Source organism: Protopterus annectens, chromosome 2.part1, assembly GCF_019279795.1.
Source record: "Protopterus annectens isolate FY-2018-M chromosome 2.part1, PAN1.0, whole genome shotgun sequence".
Taxonomy (NCBI): domain Eukaryota; kingdom Metazoa; phylum Chordata; order Ceratodontiformes; family Protopteridae; genus Protopterus; species Protopterus annectens.
The window spans coordinates 574774825-574798719 of record NC_056729.1 but is presented as its reverse complement, the minus strand read 5'-3'; positions in this window follow the sequence as shown (position 1 = coordinate 574798719).

Here is a 23895-nt window from a genome sequence, read left to right as displayed (position 1 = left end):
CTCATAACTCATATTAAAGTATTCAGATAATAATCCAGATCAGTCTTAACAAATCTGTAACCCCCCTGCAGTAGTTCCCCTCTCCCTCAAAAAAAATTAACATTATGCCTAAGTCTACAAAAGTCGTATTGTCTGCCAGGCACTGCTCAAGCAACTTCACTTCTGTCCACCCTTACATTTCCTTTAATAAATAACAGGCCATGTCTTGTACTGAGGCACAAGTTAATCGTAAAGACACCCCTATGACCCATAAATAAGTACTGAAGAATCCCTGATGTTGTATTGTCTACAATTGTTCCTAGTAACAGTAGAAAAGAGGTTTAGAAAAGTCACTTCAGCACTAATGGAAGACATTAGAAATGAAGTCAATTAACTTCACGTTCTGGACAAATTATTAAAATCCCTAAAGGATACATCTACCTTCCATTGCTTTGGAGCTGCTGAATACCAGAAAGTAATGAGGACACTTCCACTACTGAGATAATCCCTAGTTCAAAATTCAAATGTAAGTGCGAAAGATACAGAAATCAACCTGCACATACACACCTGTGGCACTTATACCTGTTCTACCTAATTGCTCTTATTGAATATGAACCTGACTCTACTGACTTTTGCTCCTTCTTCTGCTAATCACAACCTTCTGTACTAACCTCTACTGACCTAATGCACTCCCCTCTGTTAGTAACAGCCTCCTGTACTGATCTGTGTTACTCGGACAGTTGGGCCTGTTCTTTTAATTCGCTCTACTTCTTCACATAGATACTAATGACCTTGCATCAAGCTACCCATCCTACTTATCTACTCTGTGTAATTAACTACTTCATTAAGCACATTTACATACTAACTTTTCCCTGACTATAACTAATACTAATCATATCCTAGCATTGCTTATTAAATCTGTTATTCTGCAGACTTATGACTGTCAACTCTTACCACATTCTGTTCTTGTTTGTCAAGTAATTTTGTTTGCTCAATATTGCCTTTAACTCTGTTATTCTGCTAGTTTTGATTAATTGCTCCTTCTATATTATACATTTATAGGTTAGCTTTTACTACATGGAATTTTAGAAAATATTATACAAATATTCTTTTGTGACATCTTGAAAATATTATCCTTGATATGTTAGTCTTTGTATTTGCAACTGAAATATGAAATATTCTCCATATTTGTACTTGACCTAGAGTGCTCTAAAGTGTACAGTGAGTGGTAAACATGAGGTCTGAACTATTTGATATTTCGGTAAGTTTACTATCCAGTTAGTTTAAAAGCATGTTAACCATGCTAGCCTAAAATTACCATCTCTGATGAAAGGTTATAAAGTTATTGTTTTAGTCTAAAATACCATCTCTGATGAAATGTTATAAAGTTAATGTTAGCCTAAAATGTCATCTCTGAAGAACGATTATAAAGTTACTGTGTTAATCTAAAATACCGTATCTGTTGAATGGTTATAAAATTACTGTTTTAACCTAAAACACTATCTCTGATGAATGGTTATAAAGTTACTGTGTTAGCCTAAAATACCGTATCTGTTGAATGGTTATAAAATTACTGTTTTAACCTAAAATACCATCTCTGATGAATGGTTGTAAAGTTACTGTGTTAGCCTAAAATCCCATCTCTGATATAAGGTTATAAAGCTACTGTTAGCCTAAAATACCATCTCTGATACAAGGTTATAAAGTTACCGTGTTAGCCTAAAATCCCATCTCTGATATAATGTTATAAAATTACTGTTTTAACCTAAAATACCATCTCAGATGAACAGTTATAAAGTTACTGCGTTAGCCTAAAATAATGTTATCTGTTGAATGGTTATAAAATTACTGTTTTAGCCTAAAATATCATATCTGATGAATGGTTGTAAAGTTACTGTGTTGGCCTGAAATACCATTTCTGATAAATGGTTATAAAGTTACTATGTTAGCCTAAATACCATTTCTGATGACTTGTTATAAAGGTACTGTGTTAGCCTAAAATACCATCTCTGATATAAGGTTATAAAGTTACCGTGTTAGCCTAAAATACCATCTCTGATATAAGGTTATAAAGTTATTGTGTTAGCCTAAAATACCATCTCTGATATAAAGTTACAAAGTTACTGTGCCAGCCTAATATCCCATCTCTGATATAAGGTTATGAAGTTACTGTGCTAGCCTAAAATCCCATCTCTGATATAAGGTTATAAAGTTACTGTGTTAGCCTAAAATACCATCTCTGATATAAGGTTATAAAGTTATTGTGATAGGCTAATCTTGTTATACTGGAATTGCATCCTATATTTTTAACACAGTCTGCTGAACATGTTTTTGTAAGCTGTAAACAATGTCTAGTGTAAAGCTATAAACCTTGTATTGACTTTTGGGTTGTGTCGTGGCTGAAAAGGGCTTAGGACTAGCTCACTTATACAGTCTAAATAAATGTCACTTGACACTATTCATGTGTGTTGAGTTTTATGTCTTATAGCAGGGCTGTTCACTGCTGAGAGTAATTTTTTATCCTTATGCCAGTGTGTCATGAACAGACTACTGGTAATAAAGGTTGTTACAAATTCTTTGTGCAATGTTCATGGTTTAGCTAAACAGAATCATCAGCAGGACTATGATTTCCCATAATAATACCTGTGTACGAAACTTTGGAATTATGTCTCAGAATTTAATGAAAATAAATGTACTGTTTCACATGATTATGGTAAGCATTTGTATATTGTGTAGAATTATATATGTAATAAAAGCCTTATCATAAGTTCATAATGTCATAGATTTGATATGTAACATTTGCAACTTGTTGGCCTTTCAAAAAAATTATTTTGAAAATGCTATACCTGCAGTTTGGATGATGTATTTATATTACCTGGTGTGTAATTAATTTATTTCATTAAATTCTGATCGAGTTCTGTTAAGCATAGGTATTTAACTTACTGCCAGATTAAGTCAAGCCAGGTATGTACCAGGATGCCATTAATAAATTAATGTAACTCAAGTTTAGACATGAAGGGTAGAACTTGAGAAATGCAGGAAAAATCAAATACACTAATCATTTAGTTCCAAGGTGTAGGTGGATACAGTTTTAACTGTGAAGCAGACATACAAGATTAACTAACCACCCAAGCATTAGAGAGCCAGTCAGGTCAGATGGGAATGCATGGTCAATACCAGCTTGTCCATCTGTTGGGCAGATGAAGTCTATTCAACTCTAACATCACAACCTATTAAAAATAGAGGTACACAAGATGCAGCACAATGCCCAGGGATGTGCGCTTGTCTCTCTCATGGAATGTTGGTAATGTAAGTCTTCATGGTACATGCGGGAGAATATGCATGCACCCAGTGAAAGACATAGCAGGCAGTCATAGCTGCAAGCATGCCAGCCATCGGGGGTGTAGGGCCAGAAAAACAGAAAATCCCTTATAGATCCCTGCATGATAGTCATACCATGACTGGTTTGTACCTGGTGATGGGGAATATATGGGTGATATCACAGTGGTTATGATGTTAGACAGGCACAAATTAAAAAAAATGAAACAATCTGTTTTAAATACTGATATAACTACCAAGGAGATATCACAGTATAAGCAATGGTTATGATGTTAGACAGGCACAAATTTAAAAAAAAAATGAAACAATCTGTTTTAAATACTGATATAACTACCAAGGAGATATCACAGTATAAGCAATGCACTGATAAAATACCAAATGAGAACTGGGCTATTACATTATTTTTATTTAAGTTTTGATAATGTTGTAGATCCATGTAAGTTTGGTTTGCTGGAAACTTAAAGGCATATTAACCATAAGTCGCCAAATGATAATGTCAAGCAATCCATACCCTGTGCTTCAAGGAAGTAGGATTTGCACCAGTTGTCCATCATCATGGATTGTTAAATAGCACACAGTTAAGAATTTACTCCTCTCTTTCTAAAGGTACAGTAAATGTAACATGGATCCACAGGCACATCAGTTAAATGACCACTGAAGTATGGTTCATCAGGAAACAGTGGCATACCTAGAGTTTGTTGGGTATCTCAATGTAAACAGTTTTATATATGTATACTAGAATTGTTCGTTTCAACTTATTATGGTGCAATTCATTATATGTGTCAAAACACTCCAACCACTAGGTTGGGCTATACCATTGTTTCCATTGGTTAGGAAACAATATAAATGCTTGTGATTATCTTATGTTTTTGAAAAATTTTTTTCTAACCGGTCTGGATATATGAATATACAAGAATACGTAATAAAATTATTATCTTGATTCAGTATTGGTGTCATGCATCGCATATTGCTGGTCGTTGGAGTTTGTCTGATACCTAGAGTTTGTGCCATCTGGGGCTGTCTTTGGGTTTGATGCCCCTTCTTCCTCACAAAATCATGTTCAAATGGGGTCCCCCCTGCAGCCATTCCAGTGTACCATTACTTGACTATTTCCCCCCCATTTACCATAAACACTGTAATGTGCATACTATGTTATGCTTTACATCTACAGTTATTATTTGGATTTAATTTAAAACTTTTATTTAAAATGTTGTCGCACAAACACTGATAGACATCTGATAAACAAAGCAATACAGCCTCACAATGAAAACAGACTCGGCATTAAAACTTCTCTGCCCTTGAAACTCACATTCATTGAAATGTGCTGAAACCCACATTTAAAGGAAAATTAATCTGGCCAGTGGTGGATAAAGTTTACCTTTGGGTTGTTTTCAAATCCTAGGGCACTTGTACACATATTTAAGACCATGAAAACACACGTGTTCTTTGATTCACCTTCCTGATTGTATTAAATTATACTACATGTATAATCCAGCACATTTGTTAAAGTGTGTTTTAAATTTATTGTTTTGAACATTTTTCCAGCAAGCAATGAAACAAAAAGTATGAACCAATAATGACAAACCTGCCCAATTCAGAACATTTCCATCATAAAAACTCTATTCAGACTTCTGTCATTACAATCCACCAATATCAGTAAATATGCTCAATCTCTGCAGAAGTTAAAGTCAACTAAATAATTCCACATTAAAGAGATCTGTAACTAATGAAGAGGTTACTGCTAGCAAACAACTTTATATTTCATTGTTTCATTTGTAAATAAAGTGCCTGTTGCCGATAAAGAATAAATTGCCTATGTTACATTAAAAAGGTACTGTAAGCTGGAAATATTGCAATAGGGAATGGATGGAAAACTGATAACAGGTTCATAGTTACTAGGCATCTGCTCCAGAGGAGGACATTCTGAGGACTGCAGTATTCACCTCCTTTAAAGTACAGCACAATACGGTATCAGCAATCCATCTACATACTGTGGGAGTAGAACACACAACCTCCTGCATCAAAAGTATACTACCTGTTGTGCTACTAACAATGCTTTTAAATACTTGAGCACAATAGTGATATAATTTGCTAAACAGTTGCACGTTGCATGCAGACTTGGCATAGGCAGCACTAAACTCTTCCCCTAAAGCTCTCAGCTTCTAGTAAAATGTACTTGACACTCAACTATATCTCTCAACTTTGCAGCACAAGAAATCTACAAAAAGCCAAAGTTTATGGGGGGGGGCAACATCCCAAAACCAGGGACACATTTTAAATTTTTAAACATTGCTTGTATAATTTTAGAAAGTTGCTAGAATAAAATGTTTTGTGTTACCATGTGTTTCCTGAAAGATAGGAAGACTCAAACTTAAATGGCTGTCATTATTTAGTGAGTCCTGTCCTCACTGATTCCAGACATTCTGTAGACTCACCAAATGGTGGTAGGGGTAGAGAATTCTAGTTAACAAGCAAAGATGATCATAGGTTCATAGGTTCATAGGTAGGTACTAGGCTATCTGCCCGAGGGCATTTATAAGCCTAGCCAGAGTGTGTCAGCTTTCGCAGCCCCATTGATTAATTAACTGAGCCTCTGTCAAGAAAAGCCAATGAAGTGATCCCAGGGGTGTATTTTCTGTTACCCATCCACTCATCAAGGTTTCTCTTGAAGAGTATTAGTGAGGGGCTCTGCCTAATTTAGTTAGGAATTTTGTTCCAAAGCATGGGGAGTCTCTGTGACAGGAATCTATCCTTCCAGCATGTTCTATTTATTGTTGTGGCGAGGTTTAGCTCACTAGAGTGCATGGCTTGCAGTGACTTGGATGTCTTTAGGTGGAGTATGTCCATCAATTCTGAGTTGGACATGGCTTTGTAAGTCAGGCAGAAATCACCTCTGAGTAAGCGATATGCCACTGAGTACAGCCCGAGTTTTTCCAGTCAGGCTGCATAGGACATATGTTTGAGGCCAGTAATTCTCTTGGTGAGGTACATTTGTGGTCTTTCCAGTTGTTGGAAGTGTCTTATGGGGTACATCCCAAATGGAGCATTGTACTCTATGATTGGTCTGATGAGTGACGAGTAGAGGGGCACTATAACCTCTTTATTTCTAGATGCGAACCCTTTAGTAATTAGATGGGCTACATAGAAGGATTTCCTAACTACTTTGGAAATATGATTGTCAAAGGAGAGATTACTATATACCTGGGTCCCCAGATCTCTTATTACCTCTTCTGTGTTAAGGGGGCTGCCACCTATGTGGTAATTAGTGGGTGTTTTGTTTTTCCCAAATGAGATGACTATGTATTTTTTGGCATTTAGCTTGAGACAATGACTTTGACACCAGGTGTCCATCTCAGTAAGGCCGTTTTGGAGAATGTCCCTGTCAGCTGGAGAGTCAGTTATGGCTCCCAGTTTGCAGTCATTGGCAAATTTGGTTAGCCATAGTCCTCCTGTGTTTGCCTGTACTTCTGAGAAGTATATGCCAAACAGTAGGGGTCCCAGGACCGAGCCTTGTGGGACACCACTTGTGACTGGTTTAGAGGCGGACCTGTAGCCCGCTATTCTTACCGTGTGAGTTCTGTCTTTAAACCAGTTGGCAACTCATCTAGTGACGCAGGGGTTTATGTTCAGGCTGGTGAGTTTTTCTATAATTCCTGAGTGGGGAATGGTGTCAAAAGCCTTGGCAAGCTAAAGGTAGGCTGTGTGAACCACCTTTCCCTCATCTATGGCCTTGGTGACTGTCTCGAAGAATTCAACCAGGTTTAGTAGGCATGATCTGCCCTTAACAAAGCCAAACTGGGTCGGGTCAAGTGTTTGGAGGTTCCCAATGTCTTTGTTAATGAGTTCCATGATGATGCGCTCCTAGTCAGGCTTATGGGGTGATAGTTACCACCGTCAGTTGTGGCCCCTCCTTTGTGGAGCAGATTAACAGTTGCTGTGCACCATTCTATGGGCACATAGCCTGTGGAGAGGCTGAGGTTGAACAGTGTGTTTAGGTGGGTGGGGGGTTAGTTTGTTCTGTACTTCATGCAAGATGCAGCCTGGGACACCATCTGATCCCACTGATGCTGTGCTTTTGGCTTTTGAAAGGGCTGTTTTCACCTGTGCATCTGTGATTTCTGGGGCACTACACTTTTCCGGTATTGTTGTGGGCCCTTTTGGGGATGAGAGGGGGTGAAGTTTGCACTGAATCTATCTGCCAGGACGTTGGCGATATCAGTAAGTTCAGTATATTTTGTGCTATTTTGCACTAGCTCAGAGCATATCTACAAGTTGCCACTTAGATTCTTGACATAGCTAAAGAAGGCTTTGTGGTTATCCTTCGAATCCTTGGCTATTTTTCTTTCGAAGTTAGCCTTGGATGATTTTATGAGGGACCTAAGTTTCTTACTGATACTGATCAGGTATGTCTTTCCTTCTCTTAGAGGAGTGAGCCTTGGTTTTGCTAGGGATGGCATGATCCATGCATCCTTGTAGGTGCTTATAGAGTGCATTTGTAAAGGTTTCTGCATCTTGGACACTGTTCTCCTTTAGCGTGGGGGCTGTGAAACATACCACCTCTGTCTTAAGTAAGGTGAAGTTTGCTATAGAAATGTTTTTCACTGTGGTTTCCTTGGTTGGGGGTGGTGGTGTGGTGTGGACATCCAGAGTGATTAGTTTATGGTCTGATCTAACCAGTGATGGGTTTACCTCCAGTGTAGAACACCTGTCGCCCATGTTGGTGATGACCAGGTCCAATATGTTTTCACCTCTGGTAGGGGAGTTTACCAGCTGATCCAGGGCATTTGAGCTGATAAATTCAAGGAAGCGCTGGACCTGGGTGTTTGTACTTGAGTAGTTTTCCCAGTTAGCGGTAGGGTAATTGAGATCACCCAATATCAGGGTGTTTGGTAGGACCTTCATGTTTTTCAGTGTCTCCAGAAAGGCGGAGTGGTGGTCCTGGGTCTTGGAGGGTGATCTGTAGCAGGCCACAATTTGCATTGCAGATTTGCCTGATGTTAGTTGCACATGGAGGATCTCAGAGGTATCATGCTGGGTGACTAAGCTGGAGGTGTAGGTATCCTTGATGAATATGGATGCACCCCCTCCTTTTGTGTTTTGGTCCATATTCTGTGGCCAAAATGTGTGGTATGAGTTGTAGCCCGGTAGTGCTGGGGTGCTCTGTGGAGCCTTGAACCAGGTTTCAGTTACTGCACAGATGTCGACGTTCTCCATACTAAGGAGTGCTTCGAACGTGTGCATTTTGGCACAATGGGAGAAGGAATGGATGTCGCACATGGACTATTTGTGGAAGGATAACATTGTACTATATAACAGATTTGTGGACGACACTTTCATTTTGTGGAAAGGGGATGAGTTTTCACTGAAGGATTTTACGAGGTCTTTGACCAACATGACTACCTTTTTGAGGTTTGATTTACTCTATTCCAAAAAGGAGATAGAACTTTTGGATGTGGAGATTTTCCTAGATGTAGAAGGTATCAGCACTTCACTTTATAGAAAACTGATGTGGAGGAATCATGTTACACTATCTGAGCATGCATCCAAAGCATGTGTTTCACAATATAGCGGACAATCAAAGAGTTTGTATCTCTAAATTATGTACAGTAGAAGAGGTGTTCAAGGAGGAAGAGAGGAAATTAAATGACAATTTCCTGGAAAGAGGGTATCGAATGAAAGAACGAGAGCTCAGAGAAAATCAACTGCATGAGTTACGTATCTCGAAAGGAAAGCCCTATTACTCTAGTCAATTGGGCAAATTGAAAAGAAAAACTAGAGCACAAGATAGAGGAAGGACCTTGAAATGTAATATTACATATAGCTCTGACCATGCAAATGTATGTGAAATTATAAGAAAGCATTGGTTGATTTTGACTTCAGATGTGCGAATCAAGGAGATAGTTGGGGAATATTCTAGTTTTACCTTCAAAAACAGAAAAAACTTGAAGAGACTTCTATGTAATAGAAATGGATTTGACACCAGTCGGGATAAGAGCATGAAGGAAAGAGCTCATTATGACAGAACATGAAAATGTGGCTTCTGTAGTTCTTGTAAAGTTATAAGAACTACAAATTCCTTTAACCATCTGGAAACTAAGAGAACATATAGGTACCATGGGATAGCAGATTGTAATAGCAAGAATGTGATATGCATCGCTAATTGTACTTCTTGTCCAGCCTTTTACATAGGCAAGACAAATAGAATGTTAAAGGAGAGGATATCCAAACATTTATCTGATATTAAGAAGAAGGTACAGAGTAATGCTTTATATATATATACACATTTTAAAGAATTTAGATCATTCATTTACATTTATGGTAATCTCTGCAACAAGAGAAACTGCCAGAGGGGAAGATATTGTGAAGAGAACTGAAGCTGAGGAAGTACGTTGGATAATGAACCTTAAAGCACACTGCTATCCTGGTTGGAATGGGAGTGTCCCAGTTAAACCTTTTTTGAAGGAAAGGAGGATCAATACTAAATGCCAATACCAATGTGATTGGGTGATGAATGGTTTTAAAAAACTCTCCTTGAATGAGATAGAATGGGATCTGAAGAAGGCTTGTTTTTGCCGAAATCGCTTATCCATACATTTTGGAATTGTGAGTCCGCTGAGACAATTTTAGTGGTTAACCACATATGAATAAAGTTTTTAATGTTTTTATTTTATTGATTTCCTATTTGATCTAAAGCTCGCTGGTGAGGCATCTACGGTGATACGCCTTGGCTTTTTTCTGGAATTTGCTTTGTTTACCAAGGATATCTTAGGCGAGTTCTCTCTCTTGTTTTTTCTGTATATATATATATATATATATATATATATATATATATATATATATATATATATATATATATACACAGTTGTGGGACTGCATACATGTTTATTTACATATTCAGATTCAAACATACTGAAAGTTCTAAACTATAAAGAAAGAAAGATTAAGATGAACATTTTCCTCATAAGCATTTTGAAAAAGAACAGGAATGGCAATCAAACTAAAAGCCGGAAACAATCATGCAGCCACATAAAGTACCAACATACAAATTAAAGAATATAAATACAGGACCAGAAAAGAAAGAACATTGAAAAGCCTACAATTGATGTGGCAAGTATGGAGAACTGGATTAATCACGTGTCATTTGAGATTGTACACATGTATGGTTAAGAAGAGGTGAATTTAACCAAAAAAGTAAAAGACTAATAATGGCATTCAAGCAAATGTCAAAGAATATTTATTCAATCCAATAGCAAATATGCAAGTGTGGTGGGAAAGAAAAGTAATTGGGAAGAAGTTTTCTGAAAGTGTAACAAGTTGGCAGATTTTAAAAATTCCCTGTAAAACACTTTGTTAGAAGTTTGAGGGAGCAAATGATTAAACTAAGGAAATGTTCCTCTTGACTGGAGAGGTATGGAACTGTAAATAACTGTCTTTTCATCAAAAAGAAAAGAGAATTTTATTTATTTATTTATTTATTTTTATTTTACATTTGTTGACCGGGAAAGTCCGACTAGGTTCCACAGATCCTGTTTTCAGTGGAGGCCCGGGGAGAAATGCTCCAGAATTATTAAAATGTTGCTTAAATATTTAAGTTGCACTTATAGTATCCTGTGTGGAGATACTTATTTGTACGTTTTTGCTTTTTTCTCATGATTTAGCCAAAAAAGTTATCTGTTCGCATTTTTCAGTTTGTTCTGGGACCATAGTCTTAACATTTTAATTTGCAACTGAGGGAGGATTTTATTTCCACATTATCCTGCACTTCTATTTCCACAAGTAAAATTACTTGGAAAAGCATCTTTTTATATTTTAAACCCTGCTGGGCCATATTTTTGTAGTTAAATTCAGACTTGTGGAGGGACTGCATATTACTGCCAGATTTGAGCCTTAGTCATTTACTAATGCATTTTTTCCATAAACCTTACCGGTAAATTTCTGCATAGTCTGGTGCCTTAAACTGTAGTAGAAGGTCAATAGTGAGAGAATTATATCTGCTTCATTTGATGCTTCAGTGCTTTTATATTCTGCTTATCATTTACCTGCTTAAAGTTTCATGCTGTGTCTCCCCCATCCTCCACTAAGACATTAAGCTAAAGTTTCTGAAAGAGCTCCAGTATTGACTTTATTTGACTGGATGCCTCACAAGTTAGCTTGCTTGTTCCTTCAAAAATTTTCCCACCCCTGTCTCCCTTTTGATGTGGTAGTTTTATAAGGCTGTGTCTCTGGCCTCCACAGTTTATTGTCATCTGATTTCCAAAGTCCCTCCCTCCCCAACCCTTCATTGCTATTGTCTATTGTACAAGCTATTTAAGCAAACTTCCCACCCATTGTTTCTCATTGGTCCATGATACTGTGTCAACCCAGCAAACCAGTATTTCTCTTGAGTAAACCTCCTTTACTACATATTGTCTCCTGCTTATTTTCCTAGAGCTGAGGAAAGCTTGATGACTTAGCATGTGTTCAAGAATTGTTTTACTTGTATCCAGTGCCATCCAGGCAAATTTAAGTACTTTTTCTTGCTAAATCGCACTTCATTTTGAATGATTGTTATTATTTCCTGTGTTTATGTGTGCATTATACTGCATTCTTGTAAAAGAATTGCTCTTCTTCTCACTGTTGCTGCTGTAGGACTGTCTTGAAATCAACCTTAGCAACAGATTGCCAGCTAGCTGTTTAATTGGTTTGAGGTAGCATTGTACTTGTGGGTCTCTTTTACTTTTTTTTTTTTTTTTTTTTTTTTTTTTTTTGTGGCAATGGGTGTTAGTCTGGTTTATATGACTTGTGAATTACACAAAATGACTCAGTGTAGTTATCTATTTAGTTAATTTTCTGTTTTTTTATTACGGATTAGCAGTGCATTGTACAGTAACAAACACCTAAAAAGCAAAATTTTCCCAGTAGAATGGTCCATAACACTGTACACTGTAAGGTAGCAATATAGAGCAAATATCTTGTGCACCAACAAGACTGGAGCTTCTAGTTGACAGTTAAGTGGAAATATTTGCAGCTTTAGTAGAATTCAGTATTGTGACAACATTAAAGTTAGCAGCATTTAATACTGTCTAGAATAATCTGCCCCAATAAAGCACCCTTATTAGTCTGCACAAAGCAACCTTAATAACCTTCTAACCTTATTTGTAGCCCACCAATCAAAAGACTGGGCAGTGTGGATATGCAATTTCCTAACTTCTCTGCAGCCAGCTTGGTGGAGATGGGCATCTTGAGACAATGTAGCAATTGTATAATGTTTACTGACAGCTAATTAATCCTTCAAGAGGCAGACACAGTATGCAAGTGGTCTGCACACACAATGACACCTGAGGATAAACTCTCACATACAATTGCACGTCAGGTTGTCAAAACAACATGCATAATCCCACCACATATAGCACACACCAAATGCATAGACTAATGTATGCTGAGGCACTTAAAAGCAGTTTTTTCTAAACAACTAAGATTACCTAGACCATATCTTGTCAAAGCTATGCCTCAGTAGCCCAAAGGCACTCAGAAGAAATAACACTTAACAACACACATACCATCAGTCTCACTGAAACCCCAAACACTTAGCCCCAAGCCAAGCAAATACACTTCCCAAGACTCATAATAGGGGACTCTATCATAAGACATACTGATGCCCCTCTAACCAGGCTGAACAAAGAAAAGATAACTGCTTATCAGGAGCATAGACCTGCCAAATCACACACTCACTCAAGTCATTACAACACAGGTACCTGTATGATTCCATCATAATCCATGTAGGCATAAATGACCTGAGATGTACCTCCCTGGACTATATGCAGAGAGACATTATGGAGCTTTGAGCAGCATATTACCATCACTGAGAATGATGCCACAATAAGAGCAAAAAATTATTGATTTCAACAACTGGCTGTCTTTCTGGTATAAATCTAAGGGAATCCAGCATTAGTCAGTTTGGGAGAACAGGGTTAACAGACCATATAGCCTTGCCAAGGATGGTCTTCACCTTTCCTGTCTAGTCTTTTGAATACTGGTTAAAACTTTATCCACTCCCATAGTGCCTTTTTTTAGGCAATGTCAAATTGACAAACCTACAGACATAGCAAAATCAACTCAAATGAACCTCAAGATGTTACTGCTCAATCCCAGGAGTCTAAATAAGTAACTATATGCCCTCTAAGCTCTCCTCACATTCGAGAATATGGACATTTGAGCAGTTACCGAGACATTATTAAAAGCAACAGAGAGTACCATGATATTTCAAAGTTTCATTGCCTTCCATACTTTTAGAGCAGTATTTGCACAGGTAAGGACTAAAGGAGAAGGAGTCCCAATATATATCAACAACAAGCAGACCTCTAGGGTGGTCAGACAGGATGATGCAGACCTCTAGGGTGGTCAGACAGGATGATGCAGACCTCTAGGGTGGTCAGACAGGATGATGCAGACCTCTAGGGTGGTCAGACAGGATGATGCAGACCTCTAGGGTGGTCAAACAGGTTGATGTGTTGGAGTTCCTCCATGTGTAGATCACTAATGACTTCTGTACCATATCCTAGCCAGCTATAGGTCACCCTCCATTTCCCAAGAAGCTCACAATGCTTTCTTGGATCCACTGGAGAGACATACCATTCAACTTAACACCCTACTCATGGGAGTGGGAGTCTTACATGGCCTCAAATCTACAGGCATAGAGATTCCTGGACTTTGTAAACACGAACATTCTTGACCAAGTAGTCCAAATAGTAAATATGTCCGCTAAAGGATCCAACATACTGGACCTCATGCTCACACTTATGGTATAGAACTGCAGCTCCTCAATGTCTCATCATCCCTGGTAAGGCTCGACCATAAAGCTGTCTCCTTCAAAATAAAAATCAACTCTGTAATCTCATTAAAACCAGTAGGAACTATTCAAAAGCAATGATTTGTCAAAATTCAATGCCCCTACAAGCCCTGAGAACACAGCAGCCTATGCGGAATTGCTGTCAGAAACTCTGTGCGAGCATGTCAGTGGCTACATAGAGGCTGCTGTATCTACCAGAAGTAAGCCCAGAACTAGCCCCAGAAACAAACCACCCTGGTGGCATCCCAAATTAAACAGGATATGCAACAAAATGGAAACAAAATGGTGAAAATAAGGAAGGGTAATTCCCAAAATATAAAAAACTTTCTTATCCAACTAAATAGGCAACTAAGAGGGCTAATTAGGTCACACAAAGCCAACTTTGAGGGTAAGATACCCTCCAAAGTGAATGATAACCATAAAGCCTTCTTCATCTATGTCAGAAACCTCAAGGGCAGCTCAGAGCAATGCAATAAAGTGGTGGTTAATGGTGCCATATTCACTGAACCTGCCAATATGGCAAACCTGTTAGAGGGCAAATTCATTTCTAACTTTACCCCTTTCTTACCCTCAGCCATCCCCAAAAATACCCAGAAACATAACCCTTCCAACTATAACTAGGGAGCATGTACTGGCTATACTCAGTAAAGCCAAGAACAGGGCCTCAGTGGACTCCAGTCATATCCTAGGACATATCTGGACCCAGGAGTAATTATCTAACTATAGTCTTGAAACAGGCTTTGTGCCATGTGAATGGAGGACTGATGTGGTCATCTCCCTTCATAAGGGAGGACCTTCAACAGATCCTGGAAACTACAGAACCCTTAATCTAACTAGTCTTATTTGCAAAGCCATGGAAATTAGAAGAAGGACATAGAAGACTTCCAGACACTGGATCCATCCCTGTTTGACTTTGTCAAAGTAAAATCATGCTTACTTAATCTGGTGGACTTCTAGGAAAAGGTCACTAAGACAATGGATGAGGGGAAAATGGTGCATACCTCCTACCTAGATCTGTCTGAAGGATTTGATACAATACTCCACTAAGGCATTGTCAACAAGCCTATAGAACTAGGCATACACCCCTTTATAACATGCTTGATTGCTAGCTGGCTCACTGATAGGACCTAGGAGTTTAGAATAATTGAGGCCACTTACACAAACAGGCTGGACACCAGTGATGTCCCCCAGGCCACTCTGCTAGACCTACTCTTCTTTGGTATCTACTTCTCAGATGATAAAGCCAATATTAAAGGCCTCTGGTCAACCAGGTTCACAGATGACTGTAAAATGGGAGCAGTCGTTGAATCCCCCCGAAATGAGAACATCCTTCAGGAATGTCTAACAAAGACAAACGCTTGGTGCTAAAGCCATAGCTTAAAAGTCAGTAGTAAGAAATGCATTATACTATGTTTATGGAAGCTGGCCACACAGGATAAATACATCATCAATAAAACACTCCTAAAAATTGATTCTCTAGTCAAGGATCTGGGAACCCATGTAATAGAGTTTTACATTGTTGGTGGATCGTTTGGCTGTTGTTTTTCCTCCTACCCATGTAATAGCAACCTAGCCTTTGACCAACATGTATCCAATAAATTAAGAATTCCTTCTATGTTGCTCATCTTGTAAGCAAAGGCATGGCATCTAAGTCCAGACAAGTCATCAAACCAATATACTCAGCCCTCATCAGATCCTTCACATAGTATAATGCAACTGATACATCCACAAAGGCTCCTTAAAAAAAGAAAACAGGTGGTAAACACCATGTCCTATGATAATTGCCTCACAGCCCTGTCTCATTGCTCAGTATCATGCAGACTTCTAAGAGGTGATCTTTGACTGGCTTATAAGGCATCCCTGGATAATGTTTGGATGAACCTTTTGCACATCTACAAAACAAACAGCAACGCAGATACTAGATTAAAATACATGAATTTTGCTTGTGACATAAACAGGACATGTTGGAGAGACAGACATATTTCTCAGAAAATTCCAGTTCTCTGGAATACACTCCCCATCCATGTGAAGCAGAGTTCCTCCTTATCCTATTTAAGCTCAGCCTGGACTAATGGATGGATAATTGGAAATTAACCCCTGGTCTGGCTCGTCAGTAGAACACCCCCTATATAATTCAAATTTGTGGGTCACATTTGGTTTTCATGGCTAGGCTTATAAGGACCCTAGTGGTCATCTGTCTAATAGTTAAGAATGTAGAAGCAAGAAAACCAGATGAATAGCCAAAGGAAAAATATTATTAATCACTGAAATAGCTACACCTAGCAGCTATAGCATCATATTGACAGACACAAAAAGAAGTGTTTCCTGTAGACACATTTGTTGCTGGGACCCTTGTTTTGTTGAAAAAGTTAGAAGTGGTAGGGGGGGAATTTAAGAAGTAGTTTAGGAAAGGCTAAGTCTGGATGTTGGTGGTGATGGGAGAAGAGCAGTCAATATATAAGCAGAAGACAAGAGTGCAGTCATCCTCTTTGGCACTGCAATTGAATGTGCAACATGTACTGTGTCCAAGGCAATCAGTGATGTGTGAGGACCTAGCTAATCTGGTGGTTTTGGCAGGTAAGTTGTGTTTTTTCTTTTAGTGACTGGGGTAGGTATAGCTGGAGCAGGTATTTGTATTACATTTTAGCTTACTTAGGTTTAGTATAGAAGTTTGGTTTGGCGAGGCAGGGTCTCATGGGATAGGGTGACCATTGGGGTGGTGGTGGGGGTTGAGTTGTTTAGGAGTGTGAGCTGTTGACAATTTTGCTCACAGTTATAGTTTTTTCTAGAGAGATTAGGTTATGTCACCTGGGGTCATATGCCTTAGAAGGAGATTGCTTGGGTGTAGCTTTGGTTGAGTGGGTTGGTTTATGTTGCACATTTAGGTTTAGAGGGAGTGGTTTTGGTCAATGTTCACTTTTAGTGCCAGCTTGAGTAGTTTTCTTTCATCTGAGTTGCTGGGCTTGTTTCATATGAGCCTGGAGGGAGAGTCAGTCTTGCGGTGCTGTAGTTTGTGTCTGAACATTAATGTGATATACATGACATCACCCTGGTGTGGCAGCCTTAAAGAGACAGCTATTTAAAAAAAAAATAGTGCAAGTTTGTTTGAGGGGTATGTGTGGCCACCAGATTAAAGAACGGTAATTTTCCATGCAGGAAAAGTGTAACTGCTCCTACATGGAAAATGGCTGCTTTGCGATCCATGTACATGCCGTTTTCATGTGCACGAGCAACCCTACACTGTTCCAGCATGGAAAGCTGTGCAGGATGCTAATGAGTTCATTTGCTGGTGAAAACCCTGCAAATGAGCTTGATTAGTGATCCAGTAAAGCAGCATGTTCCGTGCTGGAACAGTGTAGCTTGCAGAAGTGTAGTTGGTTACTAACTGAATACATTTCTACAATCTACACAACGGCAGCATATCAGCACTCCAGAAAGCGTATTAATTAGATTATGCATGCCAATGGTCAAATATATGGCCATTGGCATGCAAAACCATTCGAAAAAAATAAAATTACATTTTATTTTATGTTGGCCAAATTCGGCCATTGAGGGCAGGGGATGAGGTATGCTAGTGGGGGGGAGGGGATGTCAGTAGAACTACTTTCTGCATTTTCGCCATTATAGTCAATGGCATGCAGAAAGTAAACATAGGCAGGGAACAGTGGTTGCTAAGGGGGGAGGCTTGGGAATAGTGCAGTAAATAGGGCTTAAGGCAGTGAGGTAAATTAATGACGATACGTATACTGATTCACAAGTTGAACAGGAAGATTTCTAAGTGTCAGACTGCACCTAACTGTGTAGGTGCTCTAACATCATTGTGTAGGCAGGAGGAGCAAGGAACATGAAAAGGGGGTGTGTCATGCTTGCTGGAAGCACATTGGACCCCTATTGGCTGGTGTCTGCTTAGCTAAGCACAGATAGGAGACTGGTTGTATCTGAGGCTGTTTACTCATACTTCATGAACTGAAGAGAGTGTGCATGTGCAGGGGAGGGACATATCTTGCTGTTTACACTAACAACAAGCTGAAAGATGAAGGATAGAAGGAAAAGTCAAAGGAAGTAGCAGAACAAGGGAAACGCTGTACAAATCAGCAATATGGGAGTCTGCAACTCACAACTGGCCAATGAAAGCACTCAAATAATGCAGCTAACAGGTGGCTGCAGAGCTGAAGATGGGAAGACATGTAAACTAGAATTAAAGGGCAACAGCACAAAATAAAGGTGAACTGATGTAGAAATCACTACTATGAAAGTCCTGCAACTCAGAATGGACCCTGCAAATATAATACAGCTGGCAGGTAGCTGCAGAGTTGTAAACAGGAGGAGATGCAAGTAAAAAATAATTACAAAAAGGGCAACAGCAGAATAAAGGCTACCATCCACAAATCGCCAGTAGTGTTTCTAACACTCACAGTGGCTAATTACAAGCCATGAGCAAGTAAGCTGGCAGCTGGAATGAATCAGAAACAGCCAATTTAACAGGCAGCAGAAGCAGCACACCACTATAAAGTATGGGAACACCCATCAGTCTGCATTTTCCCACAAACTCTGCACCTTTGGAGTAAACCTGGGAATTTTAACTGACAAAATGCTACGGGCTGCCATTGCTCTGATAAATCAGTATGTGCTGGAGACTGACTGTGGTGAGGAGGATAATGCTGCCAACCACTGAAGACCCAGGAGGAGGAGCAGAGTGGTCAGACCCAGGGTGACCTATCAGGGGCTACATGACCTGAAGATTGTAGTGCATTACATGGTGGACAGGACATCCATCAGCAAATTGTGGAGCTGTGCCAGCTTCAACTCACATCCAGAACAAACAGAGGGGAACTCATCCCAGTGGATACTAAGGTATGTGTAGCCTTAAGAATACTAGCTACAGGTACTTTCCAAAGACCTACTGGGGATATCATGGGGGTGTCACAGGCATCTGCATCCAGAGTACTCCATCAGTTCCTGGATGCCATGCTACCACATGTCCATGAACACATCTACTTCCCCAACACCCATGAGGAATTGACCAGCAATATGCGTCTCTTCCACCATGTAGCTGAATACCTGCAGGTACTGGGTGCTATAGACTGCATGCACATCCACATCAAAGCACCACCCAGTGAGCAGGGTAGGGTCTACATAAACTGCAAGGGCTTCCCCTCCATCAACTGCCAGGTCATGTGCAATGCCCAGGGCATTACCATGAATGTGTGTGCTGGCAGCCCTGGAAGCTATTATGACACCCACATCTGGCATTCCACACAACTGTATCAGGGATTTGTCAGGGGGGCATCCCATATGGCATCTGGTGGGGGATGCTGGCTATGCACTGGAGCCGTGGATGATGACACCCATCAGAAATGCACACACACACATGCAAGAACTCCATAATGAGGCACATGCACAAACCAGGATCTTTAAAGAGTGGGTGTTTGGGATGCTCAAGTCACAGTTCCACTGCCTGGATATATCTGGTGGAGCCTTGCAGTACTCTCCAGCCATATGTGCACACATGTTCATAGTATGTGCCATGCTACACAATATGATCCTGTGGAAACAGCTGCAGCAGGAACAGGATGGAGAAGGGCCACACAGCCCCCACCATTGCCAAGGTCCCCACAGGCACAGAGGGACTCAGAAGAGGAGCCCCCTGAGCCAGCTCCAGTAGGCAGATGGAGGTGGGCCTAGTGTGCCCTGGCCTTGGCAAAGAGGCAATGCATAGCACACACTGACACTATAGGCACCCAGGGAATGACACCTCTCTCCAACTCACACATACAGTCAAATGGATGCCAAACATGACACTCCCTGTGCTTTACCATGTTTAGGGAGTGTACTACATGCATCTGACATAGTCAGCCCTCCAACACTATCCTTAATACTGGCCCAGCAACAAATTAAGTCACTCTTCCTATCAATTAGTGAATGGAGTAGTATTTTCTGATAGTTGTATGTATGATATGGATGCAAGCATGCAAGGGAATTGTGTGGCTGAATGGGATAGCAGCAGACAGCTGACAGCTATATAGGACAGCAGAAAATCCATAATGAATACTGGTGTCAACATACTAGGCAGTACTACACAAGGTGACAACTCTCACTGTAGTACATGTGGTGGCCCAAATAACTGTGGGTGTCCATGGGTCACACACATGGATGTCAATGAGGGTCACATACCCACCACCAGCCTCACCTAGGATGACAGTGGTAGATGACCATAAAGAAGGGCTGAGCTAAGGCCCCAAATGATGGCAATGGTGAACAGCCCCCCCCCCCCTCCAGATCTACACAGACATACTACAACAGGTGTGGCAGTTGTATTTTAGTTCTGAAGGGTAAGACGTCTGAAACTGAAATCTATGACATTACAGTCTAATATGTACTCTACTGATATGACTCCTTTCTGCATGATAGGTCACAATACAATATGAAATGGAAGCCAACAGAGTAACTGAAATACCAGTATAGTCATTGCAAATGTTTACAGTCTTCAGGTGTGCACCCCCCCAATCCCATGTAGAAATGCAGTAACATAAGTTTGAGGAGTAATATTACTGGAGCACAGATTGCCAGAGCTGTCCCAATATACATGACAGATTGTTGCATGTGTACAATATGCAGGACTCAGTGTGGTAAGTTTGTTGTATGTTTAATATTTTTTGGAAGTGGTCAGCATGTATGCCTGGATGGTTGTGTCTCAGTGGCCTAGGTACAGTACAGTGGTCGACAGGGCCATGTTCCAACAACTGCAGTGCCAACCACACTGCTTCACAGCTACACCCATGTCAGCAGTTGTACAAACTCACTGTCCACATGTCAATATCTGTCACCGCCGGAAAGCTGGACATGCTAGGAATGGGGGCTCATACCTAGAAATAGTACACAGGTGGAAGTACCCTACACAGATTGCATATAAAATAACTGCCAACTGCACACAACTTTGGAAGTATACATAGAAGTTAGCATCACACTACTCGTCCCTCTAGTATGGAATACTGGTAATCTAGCCATTCACTGGCAGACCACAAAAGGCACAGTTATAAAGTAATGATGGGCTGTCCATGTCCACACACAAGGCAGCATAATGGGAATGTCCCAGGTATATATGTGAGTCAGGGGCAGTAGCTTCCATATCACGCATGCACTCAGCTCACCCTGCCATCAGCCACAGGTTTTTCACAGGTCATATCCTTAATGTAGAGAATGAGTACAGCATGAACCCATCTCTGTATGGGAATACATACATAATGCTGCATGCTGAATAGGTGTCCCCTGCAGGTGTGTCTGTAGCTGTAAGCACCAACCTGTCCACATCCAGACTTGTGGATCAGTATGAACAGAAGGGATTGACACGAACACATCAGCCATTTATCACTGTCCCACCAGAGTAATCCACTGGCTTGCAGCCTGGGAGAGTATGAGTGACAGAATGCACTGGCCTGCTATAGATGGCCTGCAGCACTCTCAAATGGCCTACAGTCCTCTAGCAAAGGCCCATGCCTCACCCATAGTGCCAATATACAGAATGTCAGGGCATCCTAACTAACAACCTAACACAGTAAACAGAAAACAAATGCAAGGCCATGCTGACAAATGCCAGTAGCATGCCTCCCCATGTCCTACTGCAAGAACTGTGGACCAGGCCATAAATACTACTGGGATAAAGGCCCACATATAGGGATACTTTTGTGATAGTGCTTTCATAATGTTAGGAAGAGGAGAGAATAACAGAGAGGGAATGTAGAAGCATGGATCTTATGGAGTGTGTGAAGTCTGAAACTAATGTCTGCCCATACTACCCCCTGACTGCAAACCCATGAATAAAAAGCCACAACAGCTGCTTGTAAACCACAATGTGAATGTAAACTGACCAGATATATGAGTCCTGCCTCTAGATAACATGGGTGTACATGTACAGCTGAGAGGTATGGCCCCAGCAGGATATGGCCATTCAATTAAGTTGAGAAAAGCACAAGAAGGGGATCTCCAGCCAGCATACTACCAAGGTGCTGGAGCATTTACACAGAACCAGCAGTCTATTGACTGTAGCTACTGCTCCACAATGGCAGGAGTGTGCCAGAATGTGTAGTCTATATGCCTCAGAATATTGGTCTCAGCTTCATTCATCTTGTATTTCCCTGGTAAATAACTGTGAGCAAAGAATGATATCTGTCAGTAGTTGATGACATGATACATCACAGTATAAAACAGTACATATGTCAGACAATGTATGCTACAACCAACCATGTTACACAAGCAGCACAGACAGAAATAGTTACATTATCCCCCATATGTTATGCCCATTGTGTCTCCATATTGGCAACCTATCTACAGATATCCTGCCGAAACAGGTTGCTAGGTGTATCTGCACCACAAGAAACTCTGTACTGGAGTACAACTCTCCCTGGAATGGATACACACACTCAGTATAGAAGGTCATACTGGGCATGCTTCTACACTTAGAGAAATGAAGCCCATGTCTGACAACACAGTGGACTATAGATATCTGTTATTCACAGATGTCTGTGCACACACACCAAATTGTACACCATTGATACTTCACACACACACACACACACACACACACACACACACACACACACACACACACACACACACACACACACGCACACACACACACCGCACACACACGCGCGCACACACACACACACACACACACACACACACACACACACACATATTGGATAGGAATACTCACACATATCTAAGGCAAACATAATATCATATGTCAGACATACACACACAGAGACATGGGGAAAACAGAGACAGACAGAGATAACACCATTATGAGGCCTGTCCCACCCAGTACAAATCCCATTGGCCTATATCACATGATGTGCTGATGTCATTCACTGTAGAAATTCCTTTTGTCAGCTCTCAGCTCTATAGTGTCAGTGGTGCTTGTGATAACTGTGTAACACTATAGTACAAATAAGTACTCGTGTAGCATTTGTAATCTCAGTCCTGTCAAATGTAAAGTTGTGTGTGAGTGTGTGTGTGTTTCTAGATGGCTGAGTTTGAGGCCATTCACACTCACTACATTCCCCTTATCCCTCCTTTAGCATGGCAGCTGATGTCACTTACTTGCATAGATACTTTGGACAGCTCACCAACATATAAGCTCTGTGGTGTTTGTGATAACTGCATAATACTGTAGTGTAGCAAACTAGTTAGATAGGTGTTCTATCCTTATCTTGGCAGCTGTGAAAATGTGTGTTTTTGTGTAACAGAGTGTGCATGTCTTTGTTTAGACATGATTTTTGAGGCCATTCCCACTCACTACACTTCCCCCCACTTTAGCACTGCTGCTGATATTCACCTGCAAAGATACCTTTGGACAGCTCACCAATGCATAAGCTCTGTTGTGCTTGTAATAACTGCATAATACTATAGTGTAAGTAGGTAGGTAGGTGTTCTAATCCTGGCCTTGCCAATAGTGAAAATGTGTGTGTGAGAGTGTGTGTGGTTTTGCAGAGACATGATTTTGAGGCCATTCACACTCACTACACTTCCCTTATCCCTCCTTTAGCACTGTTGCTGATGTCACTCATCTTCAAAGATAACCTTTGGACAGTTCTCCAACATGTAAGCTTTGGGGCGCTTGTGATAACTGCACAATACTAGAATATAGCAAACTAGTTGGGTAGGTGTCCTAATCCTGGTCCTGGTAACTGTGAAAATTTGTGAGTTTGTGTGTCTTTGTAGAGACATGATTTTGAGGCCATTCACAC